Source organism: Zingiber officinale, chromosome 4A (genome assembly GCF_018446385.1).
Source record: "Zingiber officinale cultivar Zhangliang chromosome 4A, Zo_v1.1, whole genome shotgun sequence".
NCBI classification, from domain to species: Eukaryota; Viridiplantae; Streptophyta; class Magnoliopsida; order Zingiberales; family Zingiberaceae; genus Zingiber; species Zingiber officinale.
In genome coordinates this window covers 37,029,317-37,056,899 of record NC_055992.1, presented here as the reverse complement: position 1 = coordinate 37,056,899, position 27,583 = coordinate 37,029,317, and positions in this window count along the sequence as shown.

The following is a 27,583-nucleotide window of genomic DNA, read 5'->3' as shown; positions in this document are numbered from 1 at the left end:
TCGAAGGGACAGGACACAGTGGCTGCTTTCATTTCTTCTACCGGTCGGTGGGAGAAGTTATGGTACCTTTGACAAGAAAGGCACGTCCCGACGGTCCGAGCGGCGTCTGCTTGTAGGGTTGGCCAGAAGTATCCAGCCAGCAGGATCTTCTTAGATAGCGATCGTCCGCCCGGATGTCCCCTGCACGATCCTTGGTGCACTTCTTGGAGGATGTATGCTGCATCTTCTGAACTCACGCATTTCAGAAGCGGGCGGGAGAAGGCCTTCTTGTATAATTGATCTCCAATGAGTGTGAACCAACTGGCTCTCCTCCTTAACAACTGGGCTTCATTCCGGTCGGACGGTGTGGCACCCGAGCGGAGAAACTCCATGATGAGTGTCCTCCATTCGCTCGGAAACGTGAGACCCTCCATCCGATCGACGTGCGCCACCAAGGATACTTGTTCAATTGGCTGCTGGATGGCGACCGACGTTATTGAGCTCGCAAGTTTGGCTAACTCATCGGCCGCTTGATTTTCCGCTCTGGGTATCTTCTGGACGATGACTTCTCTGAAATTGGCTTTAAGCTTCTCAAAGGCTTCAGCATAGAGCTTGAGCCGAGCGTTGTTAATTTCAAAAGTGCCAAAGAGCTGCTGAGCGGCCAACTGCGAATCTGAATGAAGCGTTACCCGACCGGCTCCAACATGCCGAGCTGCCTGCAAGCCGACTATGAGGGCTTCATACTCTGCTTCATTGTTTGTAGCTTTATAATCCAGCCGGACGGATAAGTGCATCTTTTCTTCTTGGGGAGAGAGCAGCAATATTCCAATCCCGCTTCCGAGCCGAGTGGACGATCCGTCCACATATATTCTCCACATAGCTTCTGGCTCTGAATTCTTCACCTCCGTCACAAAATCCGCCAAGGACTGCGCTTTAATTGCCGAGCGGGGTTGATATTGAATGTCGAATTCACTCAACTCCGTTGTCCACTTAATAAGCCGTCCGGACGCTTCTGGATTCAATAATACTCTTCCGAGCGGGCTATTAGTTTTGACAATGATGGTATGCGCCAGGAAGTATGGACGAAGGCGCCGAGCGGCAAGGACCAGAGCGAAGGCTAACTTCTCGAGCCCAGTGTAGCGAGATTCAGCATCTTTTAAAATATGGCTCAGAAAATATACAGGCTCTTCTCCGCTCGCCCTCACTAATGCCGAGCCGACTGCTTGCTCATTTGAAGATAAATAGATACAAAGAGGCTCACCTACGGCTGGCTTGGCTAGTACAGGCAGAGAATTCAGATATGCCTTCAGTTCTTCGAATGCCCAATCACATTCTTCGTCCCAGTGAAATTTAGTGGCCTTGCGCAATATTTTGAAAAAGGGCAGGCTCCGGTCGACGGTTTTGGAGATGAATCTGGACAGAGCAGTTATCCGACCGGTCAAATGCTGCAATTCCCTCAGATTTCTTGGAGGCGGCATATCTTGTAGAGCTTTCGCCTTGCTGGGATTTGCTTCGATACCCCGCTCGGTCACTATGTAACCCAAGAAACGCCCTCCTTTTGCTCCAAACAGGCATTTCTGGGGGTTTAGCTTGACTCCATATCTCCGTAGCGTTCGGAAAGTTTCCTCCATGTCTTCGAAGAGATCGGCCGCTCGGGCGGACTTGATAAGAATGTCGTCCACGTATACTTCCAGATTTGTTCATCAGCCGCTGATATGTGGCTCCCGCGTTCTTCAATCCGAACGGCATCACATTATAGCAATAGGTGCCGTCGGCTGTAACGAAGCTGACTTTTTCTTGATCTTCACGGGCGAGCAGCACCTGATGATAGCCCTGGTAAGCGTCGAGCATACATATCAGCTCGCAGCCTGCGGTGGAGTCCACCAGCTGATCGATCCGCGGCAGAGGATAAAAATCTTTCGGGCAAGCTTTGTTGATATCCCGAAAATCTATGCACACTCTCCACTTGTTGCCCGGCTTGGAGACTAACACTACGTTCGCCAGCCAGCTCGGGAACTGAACCTCGCGTATATGGCCGGCCTCCAAAAGCTTCTCAACTTTCGCCCGGATGATGACATTCTGTTCGGCGCTGAAATCCCTTTTTCTCTGCTTCACCGGTCGGGCGTCCGGTCGGACATGTAGCTCGTGCTGCGCTATGCTCGGCGAAATTCCGGGCAGCTCGTGCGTTGACCAGACGAAGACATCACAGTTTCTCCGAAGCCATTTGATCACTTCCTGTTTCTGGCTTGCCTCCAGGTCGGACGCAACGAACGTTGTGGCCTCCGCTCGGGTCGGATGAATCTGCACTTCCTCTTTTTCTTCATAAACTAGAGAGGGAGGCCTTTCAGTTATAGCGTTCACCTCGATCCGTGGCGACTTCCGAGCGGAATTGGCTTCTGCTCGGACCATCTCGATGTAGCATCGCCGAGCTACTAGCTGGTCTCCCCGTACTTCTCCCACTTTGTCCTCAACTAGGAACTTGATCTTTTGGTGGAAGGTGGAGACGGCCGCTCGGAACTCGCTGAGCGCCGGTCGTCCCAAAATGACGTTGTATGATGAGGGAGAGTCGACCACCACGAAGTTTGCTGTCCGCGTCCTCCTAAGCGGCTCTTCTCCCAGTGAGATAGCTAGTCGGATTTGTCCGACCGGCAGGACTTCGTTGCCCGTAAACCCGTAGAGGGGGGTTGTCATGGGCAGCAGCTCGGCGCGGTCAATTTGTAGTTGATCGAACGCCTTTTTGAATATGATGTTGACCGAGCTTCCTGTGTCAATAAAAATGCGGTGAATAGTGTAGTTGGCTATTACAGCTTTGATGAGCAGAGCGTCGTCGTGGGGCACTTCAACACCTTCCAATTCCCCGGGCCCGAAATTGATTTCAGGTCCACTCGCCCGCTCTAGGCTGCAGCCAACTGCATGGATCTGGAGTTGCTGGATGCTCGCCTTTCTTGCTCGGTTGGAGTCTCCTCCGGTCGGCCCACCAGCTATGATGTTGATCTCGCCTCGGGAAGTATTGCTTCTATTTTCTTCTTCCCGAGCGGACGGTCGGGGACGTTCCCTAGACATCCGTAGATTCTCCCGCCTCGGAGAGCGATGCCGCTCGGGAGTCTGTTGTTGTCGTCTGTCAGCTACCGTCCGATCGGCTTCACGAGGCCTCTGCCGCCTGTCGGCTGATGGCGACCAACGACCGCCGCCTCTGGGCACGGGGTGGGCGATTAGAGGAAGACTGCGGCAATCCCTGGTGTTGTGTGTGTCTGTCCGGTGGAAGGAGCAGAACATTGGGGTCCATCTCTTCTTTGTCCGGGGCCGCTCGGCTTCTACTTCTTGGACATGAGGTCTTGGATGAGCACGAATTGCTTCGGCCCGTGGTCCTCTGGGTGGCTGATGAGCAGCGTGCGACTTCCGTTCGGCAGGAGGAGCCCGCTCGGCAGGAGTTTCTTTTTTCCGGGCCGCTTGCGCTTCCTCCACGTTGATGTATTCGTTAGCCCGGTGTAGCATGTGGTCGTAGTCTTGGGGCGACTTCCGAATGAGTGATCGGAAGAAATCCCCATCCACGAGGCCTTATGTGAAGGCATTCATCATGGTCTCCGAGGTGGCCGTTGGAATGTCCATAGCCACTCTGTTGAACCGCTTGATATAGGCTCGGAGCGATTCACGGGCTTCCTGTTTGATGGCAAACAGACTAACACTGGTTTTTTGATAGCGTCGACTGCTTGCGAAGTGGTGGAGGAAGGCCGTACGGAAGTCTTTGAAGCTTGTGATAGATCCGTCTGGCAACCTTCGAAACCACCGTTGAGCCGATCCGGAGAGGGTGGTGAGGAAGACTCGACACTTCACCCCATCTGTGTATTGATGCAGGGTTGCAGTGTTATCAAATTTACCCAAATGATCATCCAGGTCGCTGGTTCCATTATACTCGCCGATCGTCGGAGGCACATAGTGCTTGGGCAAAGGATCTCGTAGGATAGCCTCTGAAAATTGGCGGTTGATCCGCTCGGGCGATGCGTCCGCTCGGGGGGCTTTCCCTTTTCTGCTATCTCGTCTTGGCATTTCATCCGAAGATGATCCCCGATCTCGATTAGTTGCTACGGCTTCAGGAGTGCGGAATAGAGCCCGATGAAATGGAACCGTGGCCTGTGGTACTTCCGCTCGGCCACCCGATGCTGATGTGGCTTGCTGCTCAGGCCGCTCAGCTAGTGCCTTCTATTTTTGTTCCACAAGCTTAGCGGCCCTCAACTCGATCAAAGCGTCAAGTTCCTCCGTGGAAAGCATCACCGTGTGGTTGTCGTCCAGCCTCGTCCATTGTTTCCGTTCGGATGCAGGAGCGTTCCCACAGACGGCACCAAATTGATCCTGTCTGAAAGCTGAATCAACGGACGCTGGGCACGTGGCGCTTTCCGGTTGCTGACGTGGGTCTTCGGCCGCTGGTGGTAACTTCCGGCGATCCTACAAAGAAGTCGGGCCGGGAAGGGGTTCCCGGCGACAACCCTCCGACGCTCAAGTCAGGCAACGAATGGCAAGAAGGTGGCTCCAAGGATTTCAAATTACATATCTCCAATGAAGTTTGATGGCATTTATATAGAGCCATGAGAGCTTGGTGCACACAACCCGAGGTGTACACGTGTCATACCCCATACCGCAGCATGGGCTTGCCAGAAGAGCATGTTTGTCTCCATGCCGCTACAGTCTGAGCGTCTGATTGATGGGACAGCAGAATAATCGATCGTACCATACTGCGTATGGTTTAGTCTTCGAACATGCATGTTGTCAACAACAAGGGTTACTGAGATGACGTCAACACTGTCCCCTATTCTTTGACTTCCTCTTCTAGAATCGACCATCCAGCCGCTCGGCCAGCGCGCTCATCTTTAGTCCGAGGTAGGTGGTTACCCGTTCGGGAAGACTGAGGGTCGTCGTTCTTCCGCTCGGCCCTTCGTTCCTGGTCAATCGGGCGCCAGAACCCCGACTCCTGCCGAGGCGCCTGTTGCCATTGGTTACTTACCGGTCGGCCGGGCGGGAGGTCGGCCCCTCCTTCTCCGGTCGGCCGACCGGTCTGCCCTTCTCCAGTTGGCCACCTGGCCCTTTGACCACCACGTGGCGTTGATCCCTCAAAATGGGGGTCCCCTGTTCTAACCGGTGGATCAGTACTTATACAAAAGATTCCCATATCAGAGAATGAAAAAGCGGACGATCTAGCCAAATTAGTCTCTGCTATAGTTCCATGGACCCTCGATAAGTCATGTAACAAACTCTGCTGATAGCTCATATTAAGAGACAGGCCGAGCTAGAACTACAGACTGACTGAGAATGCTATTGATTTTATTTCTCCAGCAGGGTGCCTTGCCAACCAACCGAGAATAAGCGCTTCTGATTAAGAAGAGAGCTTGTCGGTTTACTCTAATTGGAGACCATCTATACAAGACGACTTTCTCCCAACCACTGCTCAAGTGTGTCGGTCCCTAAGATGTGCAATGCATCCTACAAGAGGTGCATCAAGGTTATTGCAAAAGCTATGCAGGTAGCTAGTCACTCACTCGAGAGATATTACTGGCTGAGAATTTTCAGCCCACTCTACAGGCTGATGCTACTAAACTAGTGACAACTTGCCTATCATGTTAAAAGCACCAGAATATCCTGCACCACCCTATTGAGTTATTAAAAACCTCAATTGTTTCTTGTCCGTTTGATTAATGAGGCATGGACATAGTGACGATGAATTATTTTTCCCATGGACCTGCTCAAAATAAATTCTTACTAGTGGCAATGGATTATTTTTTCAAAGGGTGGAGGCCAAGCCACTAGCTAAGATAGCCGAGCATATGATCATCAAATTCCTCTGGCAAAACATTATATACCGATTTGGGATTCCACATAAGCTCATTTTAGATAATGGAAGATAATTCCAAGGTAAAAAGATTAAAGAATGGTATTCAATTAAGTTATCGTATTACTCAGACCTTTACATCTGTAGCTTATCCACCGAGCAATGGCCAAATTAAAGTCACCAATAGAAAAATTACCTAGAGTTCTATTGGGCTACTGCACTACTCCTCGTGAAGCAATAGGTATAACACTTTTTCTATTGGGCTATAATCCAAGCATGAAAAACATAAGTTTAAAAGCATGGAAGTAATTATCTATTTTCTTGATTTTTCATTTCACCCATTCTATGTGTAAGTACCCCGTGATGGTTTTAATGTGATCAACCAAGTCAAGTTAGGTCCTGTTATTATTTTGATGCCTTGTTTCTAAGTGTGCAGGAATTTAGGAGCATAGGAAGTCGTGCAAAAGACACAACTAGAGAGAAGGATGACACGAGAGAGAGTCGATGGGCTCGGTACGTCCAAAGGACGAGGTGCTGCGGAAGAGTACGCTGACGGATGAGAAAAAGGCGTGCGACGTTTCCGAGGGATGAGAAGCTGGAGCGGAAGGTTGCTCGCGAAGGCCGAAAAATGAGTTCGGATGAGTCTTTTTTTGGATGGCCGAAATCACCCAATCGAGAGGAGACGGAGCGAGAGCCCAGACTTAAAAGTCAACACAAAGGTTGACTTTGGTCCGAGCGCCTAGATTAAGTCTAGGCGCCTAGATGGTCTGGGCGCTCAGACCAAGTCCGAGTACCCGAACCAGAAACTTTATCGAAAATTAATATGGCACGATCCATTGTGAAAAGAATAAAATTCTATCCACATCCAGGCACCTGAAACCCTTCCAGACGTCCTGATCAGGGCTATAAATTCAGCCCTGATCCCAGTAGCTTAGAACATCACTTGTAAAACTACTTCTATTCTTATTATACTATTTTTGTAAGCTGTCAACGGTGTAAAGAGGCTACTCTGCCCAAAGGAGACTTGAGTGAACTTCATTTATCTAGGATTAACAATCATCTTATTGCAAATCTAGTAAATCCTCTTACTTCTGCTTTTTAATTTATGCATTTACGTTTTGGTATTATACAAGTGTGCTCTTAATTTAGTTTGATACATCGAGAAAGCTAGGTTGATTTTGATTTTCAAGGCTATTCATCGCTAGGGGACCAACACTATATTATTAAATATGTTTAACTTATAAGTTTGTTAGATAAAGTTAAGTTAATTTTAAAGTTGATTTTAAGTTTGAGAATATTATTTTAGTTTAAATTTCAAAATAATTAACATTGAATCTCAAAATATTCAAGTTTAAAAATTTTTAAGTTTGAATTTTAGAATATTTTAACTTTTTGAAAAATATTTAAGTTTAAATTTCAAAATATTTCAGAATGCTTAATTTTGAATAATTGAATTTTGAACCTTTGAATTAAGATTTAAAAATTAATTAACATTTAAAAATAATTAAAATTTTAAAATTAATTATGATTTAAAAATTAATTAACCTTTGAAAATAATTAAGATTTTAAAATTAATTTTAATTTAAAAATTAATTATGATTTAAAAATTAATTAACATTTAAAAATAAGTAAGATTTTGAAATTAATTAAAATTTTAAAATTATTTTCTGAAGATTAAATTAAGTTTAATTTGATTCAATTTAAGTTTTGTTAAGTTTGGTAAGTTTGATTAATTTAAATTATATTTGCGATTAAGTTAGGTTTAAGCTTTAATTAACTAATTTTAAATTTAAATTCATCTCATCTTTTTTTATAAATTATCAATCAAGGAACCTTATATGTTTTGTAAGATGATTAATTTTATCTTCAATTTAGGTTAAAATCTAAGAATTGATTTACATTTGAGTTAAACTAAGGTTTAACGGTTAGTCTATTAAATATTCATTTAAATAATTGACTTCCAGACTATAGCGAGGCACTAGTCCTTCTTGGTATTAGAGCAACAACCACTTCTAGACAAAGCCTTTTAAAGAAATTGAATATTTAATTTTCTTTCTAAAAATTCTAGGTCTAACCAGTCAAGCGTTGATAAGCTTAAGTCCTTATCCACCCTAATCTAAGCATGTATAAGGAAAGCGGTAAAACAAGAGTCAAACAAGTCTATTTAATAATGAAAATAGTCTTTTTATTGGCTCCCCCTCGATCATAACCTTTATAAGGTCTATCAAGGTAATGGATTTGATCCTTAGGGATCTAATATTGATTGAGTCCAACTTGATTAATCATGTTAGACTTAGGGACTCATGCTTGGACTAAGTTTCTATTTGATCAGTTTACTAAAGATAAGTACGATTTGAATCTTTATTTGGCCTTATATTTGAGCCCAAATCGATTATATATGGCCCTTTATTTTCCAAGAATTAGATTAAGATTCTTGTAACCCAAGGTAAATCGTTCCAATGAATCCTTGAGTTCTTTGATTTGCATTTTTAAATTGGAATTCTCTTTCTCAAGTTGTTGGACTTGAGTTGAGGTTCCATCTTGAACCTATTTAGTTAAAGAACTCAGGTTACTCACTTCCTTGAGGGTTGTTACCTCCTTTTGGAGTGACTCGACCTAGATATTAGATTTGACCAACTTTCTTAATAAGTATGAAATTAAATTTTGTAATTCATCTACTTGAGTACCAGCAACCAGAGAAGTTACAATATTATTTGGCCCTTTAGAAACAAATAGGGATCTATGGCTTCTTTTGGACTCGGTTTCTAATTCAGCTCCTGTTTTAGACTTAGAATAGATTTTGGCAATGTAAGCTTGTACTAGTAGAACAATCTCGCTTGTTCATGTTCTTCGTCAGAGTCTTCTGAGGATTTAGACCACGTTGCATTTAAAGCCTTCCTTCTTTTTGGACATTTCTTCTTATAATGTCCCTTCTAGTTACACCCATAGCAAGTCACTTCTGATTTTGGCTGCGAGGTTTGATTCACACCTGACTGCTTGTGCTTGCTCTTGTATTGGGGCACCTTTATCTTCTTAAGTACTTTCCTAACTAATTTCATGAGTTTGGCGGTAATTTCGTCGTCTTCTTCTGAGTTAGATTCACCTTCAGACTCATGTTCGATTTGGTACTTCTTCCTAGGCTCCTTTGTCTTGCTTGTACCTGCAACCAAAGTAATACCTTTCTGGACCGAAAGTGCATTAGTCTATTTGTGAAGCTCAAATTCAGAAGATAACTTATCCAATCTAATTAAGCAAAGGTCCTTAGATACTTTGTAAGCATCTACCATTGATGCCCACAATGTATTCCTCAGAAAAGTGTTCAACACGTACCTTATTACATCGCGATCTCCACTTTCCGTCTGATCGCATAGAGATCATTGATCAAATCTTGGATTTGGGTGTGTAGTTGACTCACCGATTTACCATCCTACATTTTAGTGTTATATAATTTATTAAAAATAAGGTCGCGTTTACTTACTTTTGCATCAAAGGTGCCTTCATGTAGCTCAATCTATTTCTCCCATAGATCCTTTGCACTTGAGAATGGACTGACACAGTTCAGCTCTTCTTTGGTTGAGCAACATTGGAGAGTACATGTAGTTTTTACATCTGCCTCGATCTTCCTCTTTGTTGGTACGTCCCACTTGTCGCAGGGGATGAGTACTCCATCTTCGGTGGGAAAATGTAAATCCAGTTTAGATTATGTTCCAGATTTCCACTTACGTCTTCAAGTAGTACTCCATCTATTCTTTCCACTATCCAAAGTCCTCGCCAGAGAAAAGGGACGGACATGTGGTACTGTAACCTTCTTGATAGGATATTTTAGTGAAGATCTTGGATTGACAAAAATAATAAAACTTGTTCCAAAACTCAGTCTTGGATTAGTAGTGCGGTATAAAAGAGAAAAGATGGAAAAAGTGACACGACTGGTGTTACACTAATTTCAAGAAAAAATTAGATGAATCGACAAATTTGTCAGGAGAGGTTATTAGACCAATTCTGACTTATGGTAAAAATTTAAAAATGAATTTTTTTTTTACCAAAAATAGACGAAAAAGCAACCATAAAGAATGCTCGAACGGTAGTTATACCGATTCAAAGCGGTCATGTTCTGATACCAATTATAGGATCGTTATGCTAGGGGGTGAATAACACTCGTGACTTTCACGTTTGTTTTAAAAAACTTCAGAGAGACAAGCGACAATGGAATAAAGAAAAGATAAACAAGACAATGCTAACACGACTAAGATTTATTTGGTTCGGAGTATGTGGCGACTCCTACTCCAAGGCCTGCATGTGAGAGTGCTTTCATTGGGCAATTACTAACCAATCTGTAAAGTTACAAATGTAATTACAAAGTGAATAAGTAACTTCAACAATAATAAAATGATACCGACGACTTAGGGAATCAAATTTGTAGTGTAGTCGTTGTCAAAGAAGCTTTTGAGTATCGTAGAGGTCTTTTCAAAGCAGTGTGCAGAAGTGAAAGTTGTTGGCATTGATGTTTTGAAGCTTTTGGTTGAATCCTCCTTTTATAGGCACTTCTGGGTGTTTGGATCCCCTCCCATGCGCCTGGATTGTGCTGACGTGATGAGCTCTGGTCGAAACTTCATCCCTGAACTTTATCCACATCAGGGCGCCTGGACCTCTCTGGGCGCCAGCCAGTTGTCGTTCTCCAGCTCAGTGCGTAGATTAAATTTTGGTTGCCCGGGCACCCAGACTACCAGGTTGCCTGGCTAGGCACCTGCCCGAGTTGTTTCTTCGCCAAAGCTTGCCCGTGCACTTGGAGCAACTCCACGCACCCAGATGCCCTTGGGGCGTCCAGACTACCTTTTTCCAGCACTTCACTTTTTGGAAAAAAAAGAGTTAGTCCAGACAATAAACAATATATATAAAGTATGAATTTGACAACCTTTGGACTGTTTAATCCTAACTTCAAGTTTCGGTAAAACTCTAGGTCAGACCGACGCCTACTATTCCCTCTTTGGGGATTACGTCCTCATGTACTCCCCTCAGGAGAGATTACCTTTTGCTAGATCGGTCTTCCAGACCGTCTGAGCTTTTGCTCAGCGTTCGAGACATCAAGACTTTATGCTGGATGTCCGATCCCTGACCCGTCTAGTCATCCACCTTGTATCCGTGACCCCAAGGATTTTCACCTAGCATCCTTGATTCTAGGATTTCACCCAACGTCCTCGATCCACCAAGACTTTGCCCAGCCCCCTAGACCAGGATTTCATTGCCTAACCACAGCTAGAACTTTCCACATGCCTAGTCTCAACTAGGACTTTCCTTTGCCTAAAATCACTTAGGACTTTCCTGTACACTCAGTTCAACTTGTTAGAACAACAACACAGTTTAACTTTGAACCTTTACAAATATCAAAACACATGTTTGATTAGCTAGTGCTTCTAGCACTAACACTTGTTGGGACACCTGGAGCTAGAGGAGGGGGGGGGGGGGATGAATAACATGTCTTTCTCGCTCACTCGCTTCATAAATGTTGTTGTAGTGGATAAACTTAAAGCAAAGCTCATCAATGCTAACACAAGAATTTACTTGGTTTCCACCTCAAGATGAGGTGACTAATCCAAGAATCTGACCCTCTCTCACACATCTACTATGAAAGAGCTCATTCTTGGAAATAATTTGGAGGTGGAGAAGCCTCATACAACCTCACACAAAGAAAATACAAGAAGAGAAAGATACAAGCTGATACAAATGAAATCTTACAAGATTTACAATGATGAAACCCTAGCTTGCTCTTTTCTTGCTTGTAGACACCTCTTGATCAATATGGAAGTGTGACAATACTTCTTTCTAAGTCTCCAAGAACTGGTGTGTCGTTGTTGAGAATCTGTGTCGAGAGCTCTTCAAAAGCAGTGCATGCCAAAACCCTTTTCCACCTTAATTGCTTAAGCTTACTCTTAAGTGATTACCGCGATTACCATGTCAGCAACTTGCTTCAAATGACTCTATATTTGTAGCTTAATCGACTAACCTAGTCGATTACACATACCTAATCGACTAGCCTAATCGTTTAGGCATGCTTTTATTTGCGCGAAAATGACCCGTAAGCGATTAAGCTTCCTTGCTTAATCGCTTACTATAGCTACTGTTTCCCACAACATCAGCCTTAATTGATTAGCCTTAATCGATTAGTGTCCGGTCAATCCTTTGATTCACTTGGACTTTTCTCCTTGTACTAAGTATTCGGTTAATCCTAGGGTTGGAAAAATTCCCGAAAATCCCGACCCTTCCCGAATCACATCCCATTTCCGACCCGAAAATATCCCGACCCGACATTTTCCCGACCCGAAGGTTCGGGATTTTTCCCGTCCCGATCACTATCGGGAAAGGGATCGGGAATTTTTTTTCTCCCGACGGAAATCCCGTCCCGACCCGATTATATTATAATATTATTTTTTATATTATAATATTATTTTTATATTAAAAATATTATTTTTTTATATTAAAAATATTATTTTTTATATTATTTTTTTATATTTTAAGCAACTAACTATTATGTTTATTTTTTTTCTCTTCATTTTTCTCATACTTAATCATAATTTTGTTTCTAAATAATTTATTGGCAATGTGTGAAGAAGATAATCAATTAATTTATTTTAGCATATGAAAACTGATAAAATGATATAAAGAATAATTTTTATGATCTTTTTTCTGTAAGTTGAATCCAAGCATTTCTAAGGACTAAGGTCATCATATCATCAATTCATTATTGATACAATGGTTGACATGACAATTTTTATTTTTGGATTTTCTTGTATTAGGTATAAAGTATAAACTAAGTAGTAGTTTTAGTTTTTTTTTTAATTAGTTTTAATATATTTATGATGTCCTAGGAAGATATTTTAGCTTTTAATGGTTAAGTACCACGAAATCGTTTTAATTTATTTGTATTGTACTAACAAATTATTTGAGTCTCTATAGATTTTTTTTTTTTAAAAAAATATTTTTCGGGATATTCTTACGGGTCCCTACCCGATCCCGAATATTCGGGATCCCGAACATTCGGGTCCCGACACTTTTCGGGTACGAGATCGGGAGAAAAAAAAATTCCCAATTCTTATCGGGGCGGGTATTGGGTAAGGGGGTTACGGAACGGGTCCCGACCCTATCCCACCCCTAGTTAATCCTATTTTTCCACTGCCTAGCTTCACTCACTAGGACTTTTCACTTGACTTCACTCACCAGAAATTTCTTACTACCTAGCTTCGCTCATTAAGGCTTTTCACCTGACTTCACTCACCAAGATTTTCTCACTGCCTACGTTCACTCACAAAGGCTTTTCACCTAGCTTCACTCACCAAGATTTTCTTACTGCCTAACTTCACTCACTAAGACTTTCATCTAGTTTCACTCACCAGGATTTTCCATCTACCTAACTTCACTCACTAGTGCTTTTCACCTAGTTTCACTCACCAGGATTTTCCATCTGTCCGACTTCACTCATCGGTACTTTCTAATTGTCTGGCTTTACTCACCAAGTTTTTAGTCAAATATCCGGTCAACTTTGACCTACTCGACTCTTCTTTTTCGTCCAACCATCTTGTTGGTCTTACCCTTGCCTAACCTCCAGTTAGGACTTTCCCAAGTCAAGTATCTAGTCAACCTTGACCAATCTCCCTAATGGATAATTGTACCTGCAATCTCCATATATTATCAAACATCAAAACTCAAACATCAAGACTTAAGCTTAAGCTAACCCAAGCTTAGTCAACCTTGACCCAAGGAAAATTACACCAACATGAAGAAACTATTATGTGGTGTCAGATCTGGTCTTTTGATTTTCCTACTTCAAATACGTGATACTTAATGAATGGAGAGGTAACTAACAACTGTTAGATTTGGTTCTTTTACTAGTCTATATGAGGATGACGAAGAAGAATACAACATATGATGTGGAGATGCACTTCCGGCAGCTATATAAAAACTAGAGAAGGTAAGCACAAGGGACTGCCCTCAACTCCACTAAGCTCTCTCTTTTTTCTTCTTCCTCCTCCTTTAGTTTCATACCTCAAGCAAACCTTAATTTGAGCATCTAAGTGGCATGCTGGGATCCCTCCCCGACACCATTCTAACTCTCTATTGAAGTACCTTTCAGGTCCTCTGATTCTTTTCATAGACAATCTCTAGAGCATGCACACATCAACCTGACCCGTTCGCTAACAGGCTTAACCATCCACAATATTTAAATGGAACAACAAATTTAATTTTTTAGGTTCTCCGTTCTCCTAATAGTCTAGTTCTTGTAGCTATAATTGGTTATGACCCCTCACAATCCACAACCTATAATTCTAAGGCCAACAAACCTAAGGTTAGGGTTTAGAGATAATGATTTTCTATAAATATTAAAGTCGATGGCAGTACGAACATCTAACCCTAAGATCTAAATCCTAATATCTAATCCTAATCTCTCTTATACTTTCTTTTCTATTAGTATTTTATTGCTTTTACAATGTTATAATTTACTATATGAGTCTGACATCCTCCCACGTGTGTTTTTCTTATCCGTAGGACAACCTTCATCCCTATTCACCTCAGCATCGAGCTGGGCAATAGTCTTCTACCGCATCATACTTGAAGCTTCCAAGAAATCTATCAAGGTTTCAGCGGCTCCAATCTTCCAGCTACTCTATCAAACTTCCATTGAGATTCAATTTCTCAAGTGGTCATTAGCATTCTTAATCTCCATAACCCAATAACGATTAATGATCATTATTACATTATTGATCTGCAATTTGATGATCATTATATTGGATGGCAGGCTTAGTGAGCTAGCGTTTACATATGATTTTAACTATTCTGTCTACTCATTATCAAGTTGATCGCATATGAATAACCATGCATATGAACTCTATCAACTTACAATTAATATTTTATCAAAGCATGGAATTCTTCCTCTATCCTACAAAACAATCTAAGTTCCTTCTATACTAGCTAGCTAGTAAGATTTTCACTTAGATATGGAAGCGATGAATGTGTTTTTTAATTTGGAATTCTCATTGTCACATCAATTTTTTTTTTTTGATAACTCAGTTATCTAATTTTTATAATATGATAATCTTAAAGATGACCGATCCGATCCCATAAAAATTTTTCATCGACCACCAATATAATGAGAAGTATATATGAATCTTAACAGATAACCCAATATCACAAATAATACAAACTCCATAGATATAAGGTGGCCTTCATAAAATTCAAAATCTCTTTATATAAAAAGCCTACCCCCACCACTTACCTTCACACCATAGCCCGGGAGATCCCATTGTCACATCAAAGACTTCCTTGAAGGAGGTAATTAACATCTGCAAAGATAAGAATGAAGACTATTAGATACATAATATTCATACATCAATGTTTGAATAAAAAAATCAACACTCTTAAGGGAAAAAAAAGTAGATGTGTGTAGTTTCTTCTAGTCGATAAGTCAACTTTGTGAAATATGTTATCCTAGGATTACAGTCGAAGCGCAAAACATTTTAAGATTGCACACCAGTTACTTAAGAAAAATACAGTAGTAAATAAATTTAAGTATACATGCAAGAGCAAGTTGAAATGACTTAATCAGTCAAAAGGGTCTTGCTAAGGCATAAGTCATAGAGTCTCCACGGAAGTTTAGTTGGTTAAAAGATGACACTTATTATAATAGAATAAGAGTTTAATTTCTAACGGACGAATATTCATGGAATTAAAAAATTCTTACAACCTCTAGTTAATTTGACAATTGATTATAATTGATCTTGTAATTTGTCTCCCTTCATATAAAATGGAGACGAGGGATGCTAATTTGGCGGTTGGCTATAGTTGACCTCATAATTTATTTTCTTTCATGTAAAATGGAGACGAGGGATATTTGAAATGAACGTAATCCTCATTTACTGCAATAAAATGCCATTTTGCTTTGCACTGGAGTTAGTATAGTAGTTCTAAAGTCAAATCATAAATGTTCTAAACCTAAACCATTTTTAACATGTGTGTTGAATCAATGATCGAAACTAATGAAATTATCACTGTAAAATCTTTTTGTGCTCCTATGAAATGGTGCATGGTGCTCAGAATTGAGTGGCCAGATATCAGTTTGACTTATTTGCTATAGTGTTGTATTTTCCATTTTGTTGCATTCAACTGAATTGATTCTATGCATCAACTCTCTTTTTTGCAGATGTTGACTTTGTATGACGTGAGGACTAACTGTTCAACTTATTGAAGTCAACTGCGGTTATGCTTCTTATTATTGTCACTACACTGTCAAGCATTGCCAAGTCTTCAACCACACAAAGTCACAACTGACTATCGTATCCACCATCTTTGTCAACTTAGAAATTGAGCTATTTATCTATCGAGCCGGCCGGCCAGTTGGACCTGAGCATAAAGACATACTTGCTGATGTAGATGAGCACGACAAGGACAGAAAATGGTGGTAAATCAGTGGAGGATTTAGTGGAGTTGGTAAATGAATCTAACTTTATCAAATCATCTTGTTGCAGAATTTTATTCAAATCATTTTGGGCTTGTACACAAACTGAAACTGATACAATCAGTTTGTAGCTGATACTGTAACTGATACGCACACCATATCGAGTCAGATTGATAGAAACTGGAAGTTGCAGAAGAAACAAAACCTGAACCAATCAATCAGATACTATAACAGCTTATACAGTAGATTTGGTAACAAAATTAGCATAAAAAATTGATAAACAAAAGAAAGAAGAACAACACAGCTAGCTGGAATTGTTCATGACATGTTCAAAAGTTCTAAAACACCAAAACGGCAAGCAATGTAAGAGTGGGCATACAAATTCAGAGTTTTGAAAATACATCAAGTTGGAATTTGTTCTGAAAATACATCAAGCTAGAATTGTTCAAGTTTAAAAAATACACCATAATGGATTGAAGACCCTCACAATCTAACCCATACTGTAATCCCGCCACATTGCATTAGCTATACTATCCCTAATGAGACTTCATCGCCTCCAATTTGTACTCAATTCATGATCAGCCTCGTCAATCAATTGCTCATCTAGATCCATGAACATTAAGAGGTTATGCAGGATACAATAATCTAAAATAATATGAATACAGACTTGGATAGCATAATGAGGTTCTATTCCATTGCTAATGATCTGAATGCTCTTCTTCATGACAATGAAGGCTCTCTCAATGACATTTGAAGGTGACAAATGGCCATGGTTGAATAATTCCTGTGTATTTTACAGAGTATGTTTTGAATATTCTTATGGGTGATATTCTACATCTCAATAAGTACTCAAACAACCCTTTAGTTGCAACAACCTTGTGTTTGAAGTCCAGTTGACTTCTATTCTACTCTTTGTTGGTCCCTTAGGGACTGGCAAAATTTCTTTTCAAACTTTACAGCTTTATTAGTCTAACACTTACATAAAAAAAAAAAAGAAGAAACTAAAAAAGAAGAGGCACAAAAGGGCTACTTGGTTTGCAATCAAGGGATTGCTAATCCAAGGAAGTTGAAACTCACTAAACAATCTCTTTCAGGCGGAGAAGTCTCTTACAACAGTTGAAGCACTCAATTACAGAACACAACTAAAGAGAAATCAATTACAAGTGTTGTTTTGACCTTCTAGGACCAGGGTTGTATTTATAGTCCAGGTCGGACGCCTGGAAGGGGTCCAGGCGCCTAGAGGAGGATAAAATTTTATCCCGGTCGCAACGAATTACGCCACGTTGCGAAATGATAAAGTTTTGATTCCGGACGCCCAGAACCCTTCCGGGCGCCCGACTAGTAAAGTCAACTTCCAGTTGACTTTTTGGTCTGGGTCTTCCGCTCTGGTTCCGCTCTCTTGGGTCCGGGTGTTCCGCTCTAGTTTCACTCACTTGGGTGATTTCGACCATTCGAAATAGGGCTCACCCAAACCCATTTTCCGGCCTTCGCGAGCAACCTTCTGCTCCGGCTTCTCATCCCTCGGAAATGTCATGCGCCTTCTTCTCGTCCGCTCACGTACTCTTCTGTAGCACCTCATCCCTCGGACACACTGATCCCATCGGCTTTCTCCCATGCCATCATTCTCGCTAGTTGCATTTTTCGCTCGACTTCTTATGCTCCTAACCTCCTGCATACTTAAACACAAGGATTAACCACAACAGGACCTACCTGACTTGGTTGAGCACATCAAAATTACCTTAGGGTACTAACAATCTCCCTCTTTTTAATGTGAACAACTTAAGTTAAGTTATGATAAATTACAAACAAATAACAGTTATAAATATTTGTAAGTACAAAAATTACAAAAAAAATTGTATTATCCTCCTCCTAGATTTAATCTTCACTACTCCCCCTTTGATCACATTAAAAATGAGGTACTTTAAAATGCTACTTGGAAAGTCTAAACTGAAAAGTCTAAGGAAACACTCCAAAAAAAAACTGGATCTATAAAGTTTTTAAAAAACTTTGATAAATTTTGCTTAAAAAAATTGGATAGAGCTCTCGAGATAATTTCTAAATTCAAAAGTATGAAAAAAAAACATAGAGTAATAATGCGTTAAAAAAATTTAAAAAGTTTCCTTTAAAAGAGAATATGATATACTTTCATAGAAAAATAAATTTTGCTGAATAATTAAAAAAATTTAACATTCAGGAAAATTTAAAATTTTTCTTACAAATAAGTGATAAAGTTATCTTTCTAAAAAAAATAACTTCTAATTAATTTCTAACAGAAACTTTGACAAACAATTGAAAGTATTAGTTAATAATTAAATGCTTCACAGTTAGTAATTAAACATTTATTTCAGTAATTGGCTTCTAGGCTGTGGAGAGACACTAGACCTTCTTGGTTATTGGAACAACAACCACTTCTAGACAGTCTTTTAATAAAAGTAAATATTTAATTTTGTTGTCTCCGGGTAGCTTCTGGAGTATGCAAACTGATCGTCGAGGCTAGTGTTCGACACTATCGCCGTAAACGATATTGCTCCGCTACGGTGCTTAACGGATTGTTGCAATTCGTTCCCAAGATACAACGACGACGAACGTCTCGGAATCGTAGCATTCCGACTTCCGAGACCAGCGAACCTTTTAGTAGACTTCTTGGACTCTTGAATGCACAAGATGAGATGAATGCTTGAGGAAGAGAAGAGAAGATTGAGTGAGTATTCCATCATCTGGAGGGTTTTATTTATACTGAACGAAGAGGTTGAGTGTCCTTTGGGTGAGTGGATGTGTTCCTTGGGCTGGATCGATCTAGATCATCTATTCTGAAGGGTTGTAACTCTTCACCAAGCCCACTTCAATCTCATCCATCAGATCTGAGGAGTTGTGACCCTCAGATCCCATTGTCATCGGCCATCTGATCCGGATCCATTGATTCGATGTTTCAGATCAAGCCTCATCCCAGACCGTCAGATCGTTACTCTTTGCGATCCAACGCTCTAGATCGCATCACAAGCGATCCATCATACCTATTTGATCAACGTTGATCAACGGTAGCCATCCATTCCCTAAGTCAACTGTCCAGTCATCTCCCTTTGCCCACGAGGATGCTGCATAGGTACTGCCACGTCAGGTACGAGCCTGACACGTCACCCGAGTGCCACGTAGGCACTAGTGCAAAGTGCGCCTACAAAGCGCCCATTGCGCACGTGGCGGGTGGCGGGCTCACAGGTGCGAGCACCTGCTCGCCCTGGGCTAAGGGAGCACCTGTCCTTTTATTTTTGTGTTGATTCCATTAACACATTTTCATTAATAAGTAGAGAATACACATCGAGAATTTTCGATGTGGGACTATTCTCCCATGCACTTTATTAATGAATAATAAATGTTATTTTGGGTTGACTTTAAACATTAATTTCTCATTCACCCTTAATCGGTTTTGAGCAAATTAATAGTCTAAATCTATCTACGCGAATCGTAGATTTCAATTTTGAAGTCAATTACGACTTTCAACAATTGATGGCTTCCTTCCTCTAAATCGTTTTGGTCCATTTAAGGCCCCAATATCCAACAATCCCCCACATGAATGGAAATTAATGCAATGCGTGTATGCATGCTGACATTTTACAAGAGTCCAATCGATAAGTCACTGCATCGGGAGAGGTAGCTTGTGGCTTTGAACCTTCCGTAGTGAAATGCTATCGAGTATACTAGGCTGCGCAGTGAACGTGATGTCTTGAACTGCTCAGCTGTTGGTGTATACTTAGACAATAACACCCACACAGAGATCTATCTCACCTACTTTAGGTTCTCATGGTTGGTTCCGTTTCGGCCATGGATACCATCTTGGATTCATGAGTGTTTCATTGAAGCGGCCTGTCTTCACACTCACATAGGTGACACTTCTATCAAGAGTATCCTACCATACTCCACCTTATCAGGTATAGAAGTCACTAAAAGCGTAAGCTTAACCTCACTACATGAGGTAGGACAGCACAAATTCATCCTAGGATTGGGATAGAGATAAATTATCTAATATGCTGGACCACAACTTCTGTAACTTCATTGTCCCATTGAACCAAGATCTTGGGATCTCCAGTCAACAAGGTTGGGTTACTGCTACAGTCGTTTTCAGTTGTAGATTTTTAATCACATTCCTCTTGATGAGCAGTATACTTGATCTCGACTCAACCCCTTCGTTAGAGGATCTGCCAAATTATCTTTGGACTTAACATAGTCGATTGCAATCACTCCATTCGAGATCAACTGCCTAATGGTATTATGTCTACGACGTGACTTCCCATTATACATATTACTCTGTGCCCTTCCAATCGCCGATTGACTATCACAATGGATTAGTACGGCAGACACAGGTTTCACCCAGCTAGGAATATCTTCCAAGAAATTCCTCAGCCATTCAGCTTCCTCACCTGCTTTGTCTAGTGCTATAAACTCGGATTCCATAGTTGACCGAGCAATGCAAGTCTGCTTAGTGGATTTCCAAGATACTGCTCCCCACCGATCATGAATACATATCCACTAGTGGATTTGGAGTCTTTGTATCCGATATCCAATTAGCATCACAATATCCTTCCAATACAATGATATTTTCCATAATGTAATCCATAGTTCATAGTATATTTCAAATATCCGAGAACTCGATCAATGTTTTCCAATGGGTGTCGTTTGGATTACTCGTAAAACGACTCGGTTTGTTGAGCACAGGCAATATCCGAACGTGTGTAGTTTGTGAGATACATCAAACTGCCTATTATCCGAGAATATTCCAATCTGCGATATGGTCTCACCATGGTTTTTGCTAAGTGTTGACTTAGATCCATAGGTGTTTTCACCGAAGAGATCGTACGCATTGAATTTTTTCAATACAGATTCTACATAATGGGATTGTGTTAAAACTATCCCTTCTGATGTCCTGAGAATTTTAATTCCCAATATAACATCTGCTTGACCCATATCTTTCATATCAAAATTTCTGGTCAACATTTTCTTTGTAGTCATGATTACATCATGATTACTGCCCATTATTAGCATGTCGTCTACGTATAGACAGACAATTACATAGCCTTCAGGTGTGTTTTTGACATAAATGCATTTGTCACATTCATTTATTCTGAATTCGTTTGACAGCATTACTTTGTCAAATTTTTCGTGCCATTGTTTAAGCGCTTGCTTAAGTCCGTACAATGACTTAACAAGTCGACACACCTTTTTCTCATTTCCAGGAGCCATGAACCCTTCGGGTTGCTCCATATAAATTTCTTCTTCCAACTCACCATTTAAGAATGCAGTTTTAACATCCATTTAATGTATTTCAAGGTCATACAGTGCTGCAATGGCTATTAGCACTCGTATGGACGTAATCCTTGTCACCGGTGAGTATGTATCGAAGTAATTAAGGCCTTCCTCTTGCTTGTACCCCTTGGCTACAAGTCTGGCCTTATACTTGTCAATTGATCCATCAGCTTTATACTTACGTTTTAGTATCCACTTACAACCTAATGGTTTATTACCAGAAGGAAGGTCTACTAATTCCCAAGTATGATTATTCATGATAGACTCAATTTCGCTATTGACAGCTTCTTTCCACATTGGAGCATCAGGTCTAGAGAGAGCTTCACTTAATGTTCTTGGTTCCATTTCTGACATGAAAGTCATGAAATCTGGCCTGAACGATTTCTCAACTCTAGCCTGTTTGCTACGACGTGGCTCTTCACTTTGATCGTCAATAGTCCTTTTATAACAGCTAAGTTCGGTAACGTCATTTTTGTTTGAACTTCCGTTGTTATCACTTTCAACGTTTCCCTTTTTATTTGGGAATACGTTTTCAAAGAATATCGCATTTCGAGATTCTATGGTTGTTCCCACATGTATATCAGGAATATCTGATTTGTGAACTAGGAAACGATATGCACTACTATTATGGGCATATCCGACAAATATCGCATCGAACGTTTTAGGTCCGATCTTTACTTGCTTTGGTTTAGGTACTTCGACCTTTGCCAAGCACCCCCACACTTTCAGGTATTTGTACGATGACTCGCGGCCTTTCCATAGTTCATATGGAGTTTTATCATTTTTCTTATGAGGGATTCTGTTGAGAATGTGATTTGCCGATAATATTGCTTCCCCCCACAAGTTTTGAGGTAAGCCTGAATTTATCAACAAGGCATTCATCATTTCTTTTAGTGTCCAATTTTTACGTTCGGCAACACCGTTTGATTGAGGTGAGTAAGGTGTCGTTGTTTGATGGATAATGCCAGATTCTGTACAAAATTCATCAAACGGTGCACCATATTCTCCACCTCTATCGCTTCGAATTATTTTAATTCGTTTGTCAAGTTGGTTTTCAACTTCTGTTTTATAGGTTCTGAACGCCTCTAGGGCTTCGTCTTTACTTCTTAAAAGAAAGACATAACAGAACTTTGTGCAGTCATCGATAAAAGTAATAAAATATTTTTTACCTCCTCTAGTTTGCACAAATTTCAAGTCACATAGATCACTATGTATTAACTCTAGAGGAGTTGTCGTCCTTTCCACCGAATGAAAAGATAGTTTCGTCATTTTCGCTTCCACGCACACTTCACATTTGAGTGTTCCGTCAACATTGACGTTTGGTAATAAATTTAATTTGACGAGACGTTTGAGAGTATTATTATTCACATGTCCGAGTCGATCATGTCATAAATTAAAACACTCAACAACATAGCTGGAAGCATTTATTTTATTACCATCAAAATTTTGGAGTACAGGCATTACAACCATTTTGAATAGACCTTTTTCTAGGTACCCCTTTCCTACGAAGACACCATTCTTCGTAAGTACAAAGTTGTCTGACTGGAACACTAGCCTAAATCCGGCCTTGACCAATGCCGCTCCAGAAACTAGGTTCTTACTGATGTCGGGAACATGGAGTACATCAATGAGTGTTAGCTCCTTTCCGGACGTCATCTTCAGAACAACTTTTCCGAGTCCAATAATTGGCGACGTCGTGGAATTACCCATATAGAGCTTCCTGCCATTTATCGGAGTATACTTGGAGAACATCGCTTTATCGGAACAGATATGACGAGTTGCTCCAGTATCAATGAACCACTGCTTCGGGTTGGTATCCACCAAGTTGGCTTCAAATACAACCGCAGTGAGATCCAAGTCCTCAAGAGAGGTTGCGACATGATTCGCAACATCCTTTGGCCCCTTGGTTGGCTTCTTTGGGCGTCTGCAGTCCTTGGATAGGTGTCCTGCCTTTCCACAGTTGTAGCAGGAGCCTTTGAACTTCTTTGCTTGAGCCTTCCTTTTGAACTGCTTCGGCTTTTTGGCGTTCGGCTCGACCAGGTTGGACATTTCGTCTATAGTCCGCTTGGTTCCTCTGGAGTCGGATAACTTTCGATTATCCTCCTCTATTCGTAGCCTCAGGATCAGGTCTTGCAGCCCTATTTCCTTTTGCTTGTGCTTTAGGTAATTCTTGAAATCCTTCCATGACGGAGGGAGCTTCTCAATTACCGCAGCAACTGCGAATATCTCGTTCAGCTTCATGCCTTCGGCGTCCAGATCATGCAATATTAATTGCATATCTTGGACTTGAGATGAGACGCTTTTTGAGTCCACCATCTTGAAATCCAGAAATCGACCGACGATGAATTTCTTCAATCCAGCATTTTCGGTCTTGTATTTCTTCTCAAGGGATTCCCACAAAGATTTTGCCTTCTCCAGAGAACAATATACGTTATATAACGTGTTGTCCAAGGCGTTGAGTATATAATTGCGGCACAGAAAATCTCCATGAGACCACGCATCGCTAGCAGCCTTACTTCCTTCCGTAGCGGCTGGCGTGTCTTCGTGCAAAAACCGTACAAGGTTTAGCGTTGTTAGATAAAACAACATCTTCTGTTGCCATCTTTTGAAGTCGGTTCCGGTGAATTTCTCCGGCTTTTCTCCGTGCGGAATGGCGGTCGGAATGACGGTCGGAACGGCCGTCGGAATGTCGTTGGTAGCCATATCAGTTTGCAGGAAATATCGTTTACGACTGTTGTCTCCGGGTAGCTTCTGGAGTATGCAAACTGATCGTCGAGGCTAGTGTTCGACACTATCTCCGTAAACGATATTGCTCCGCTACGGTGCTTAACGGATTGTTGCAATTCGTTCCCAAGATACAACGACGACGAATGTCTCAGAATCGTAGCACTCCGACTTCCGACACCAGCGAACCTTTTAGTAGACTTCTTGGACTCTTGAATGCACAAGATGAGATGAATGCTTGAGGAAGAGAAGAGAAGATTGAGTGAGTATTCCATCATCTGGAGGGTTTTATTTATACTGAACGAAGAGGTTGAGTGTCCTTTGGGTGAGTGGATGTGTTCCTTGGGCTGGATCGATCTAGATCATCTATTCTGAAGGTTTTAGGGTTTAGATCCCGCCTATTGTCATCAGCCGGGCCGTCAGATCACCAAGCCCACTTCAATCTCATCCATCAGATCTGAGGAGTTGTGACCCTCAGATCCCGCCTATTGTCATCAGCCATCGGATCTGGATCCATTGATTCGATGTTTCAGATCAAGCCTCATCCCAGGCCGTCAGATCGTTACTCTTTGCGATCTAACGCTCTAGATCGCATCACAAGCGATCCATCATATCTATTTGATCAACGTTGATCAACGGTAGCCATCTATTCCCTAAGTCAACTGTCCAGTCATCTCCCTTTGCCCACGAGGAAGTGCAAAGTGTGCCTACAAAGCGCCCATTGCGCACGTGCGCACGTGGCGGGTGGCGGGCTCACAGGTGCGAGCACCTGCTCGCCCTGGGCTAAGGGGTCACCTGTCCTTTTATTTTTTGTGGTAACTCCATTAACACATCTTCATTAATAAGTAGAGAATACACATCGAGAATTTCCGATGTGGGACTATTCTCCTATGCACTTTATTAATGAATAACAAATGTTATTTTGGGTTGACTTTAAACATTAATTTCTCATTCACCCTTAATCGGTTTTGAGCAAATTAATAGTCTAAATCTATCTACGCGAATCGTAGATTTCAATTTTGAAGTCAATTACGACTTTCAACAATTGATGGCTTCCTTCCTCTAAATCGTTTTGGTCCATTTAAGGCCCCAATATCCAACAATTTTCTCTAAAAGCCCAAAACAAACAATTAATCTAAATATGATTTTGGAACCCAAAATAGATTCCTTCTTACCGGATTAATCAAAAATTTCTTAGGAATATAACTCTGTGATATTTTCCTAATTTGGCCCTTATGGTATTTAAAATGTCAATTTAAACCATTATATCTTCTAACATTTTGAATATGTGAGCATGCACGATCTTTCAAATATTATATTTCTATTTTCAATTTTTCATTTTTATTTTGCCGAGATCTTCTAATCAACAAGATATAGCTAAGGTTGATTTTAACTCTTTATTTTATTTTTCTAACTTACAGCAATTTTTTGAAAATATTTTTATGAACTAAAATAACTTGTCAAGAGGAAGAGATCGTACCTGACTTACCTTGTAGATCCCATAATCTGAAGCTCCCCCTGAAGTGTTGCTTTCTTTCGATGTCGCTCCCCCTTCATTGATGCTTTCGATACTCATTTTGAACGAGCTTGCTTCATCTTCGTCTTCTTGGTGACTTGCCACTTGCACAAGTCTGGCGAGGGTTTCTATCTCCTATTCGAACGATGTTTCATCCCATGTTACCTTTAGATTTTTATACTTGTCGGTTTGAGTTGGCTTCTTGTTCTTTTTCTTGTCCTTGTCTTTGCTCTTCAATTTTGGGCAGTTATCTTTCACGTGCCTTTCTTCATTGCAATGGTAACATCTTACTTTTCTTTTTCTTCTTATACCCTGCACTTGATTAATTTTTTTAGTTTTAAATAAATTTTTAAATTTTCTTACCATGAGTGTCGTTTCGTCATCATCGAGAGAAGATTCAGAATCTCGTTCATCTATTTTTGCCTTTAAGGCAACGTTGTGCTTGGGCTCCTTCTTCAGATTTTCACATCTTGTTTCATGGACTTCAAATGTTGAAAATAATTCTTCTAAAGTACTTAATTCTATATCCTTAGATATATAATAAGCATCTACTAATGATACTCATTCAGTAGTCCTAGGAATACGTTAAGTGTGTACTTTAGTGAATGTCGGTTGCTTATCTTTTCTCTGAGATTCGTGAGTCCGGTGATGAGTTCCTTTATTCTTGAGTGAAGGTGTGCAACGATTTCTCCTTCTTCTAATTTGATGTTGCTGATCTGGTTCCTGAGCAAATCCCTTCTCGTGAGTTTTGCCTCAGAAGTTCCTTCGTGTAGTTCTAGGAATTAATTTCTCCTAGAGCTCCTTAGTAGACTTGTATGCTCTGATCCGGTTGACTTCTTGTGACGGTAAAACGCTCAGCAGATGGAACTCTGCTTTTTCATTTGCCATGAAGTCGACTTGCTCGTTCTTCATCCATTGGTATTCTTCTTTACCATCAGGTGCTACAAAACTAAATTTCATTATTAAAAGTAAATCGAAATCTATCTTAAAGAATACCTCCATCTTTTTTTTCTAGCTTGTGAATTCCCCCTTGAACTTTGATGGGTTGATACTCGGTTCGACCATCTCTTGTGCTTCATTCGACGGTTAGTCCTCCTGAAGCTGTTGGGCTTTGATACTACTTATTGGTCCCTTGGTGACCGGTTAAGGGGGGGTGAATATCCTACACAGTAAAAAAAAATAAAACCCCTTCTTCAACTTTACAACTTTATTAATCTAACACTTGCATACGAAAAAATTAAGAGACTGAAAGAAGAGGCACAAAAGGGTTACTTGGTTTACAATAAGGGGATTGCTAATCCAAGGAAGTTGAAACTCACTAAACAATCTCCTTCAGGCGAAGAAGCCTCTTACAGGAGTTGAATCACTCAATTATAGAACAAAACTAAAAAGGAATCAATTATAAGTGATGTTCTGACCTTCTGGGACTAGGGCTGTATTTATAGCCCTGGTCGAGACATCTGGAAGGGGTTTAGGCGCCTGGAGGGACATAGAATCTTATCCTTGTCGCAACGAATCGTGCCACATTGCGAAATAATGAAGTTTTGATTCCGGGCACTTGGAGTCCGAGCGCCTAGACTAATAAAGCCAATTTTCAGTTGACTTTTTTGTCTGGGTCTTCCGCTCCGGTTCCGCTCACTTGGGTTCTGGTCTTCCGTTCCAGTTCCGATCACTTGGGTGATTTCGTCCATCTGAAATAGGGCTTAACCGAACCCATTTTCTGGCATTCTCGAGCAACCTTCCGCTCCAGCTTCTCGTCCCTTGGAAACGCCACGCGCCTCCTTCTCATCTGCCTATGTAC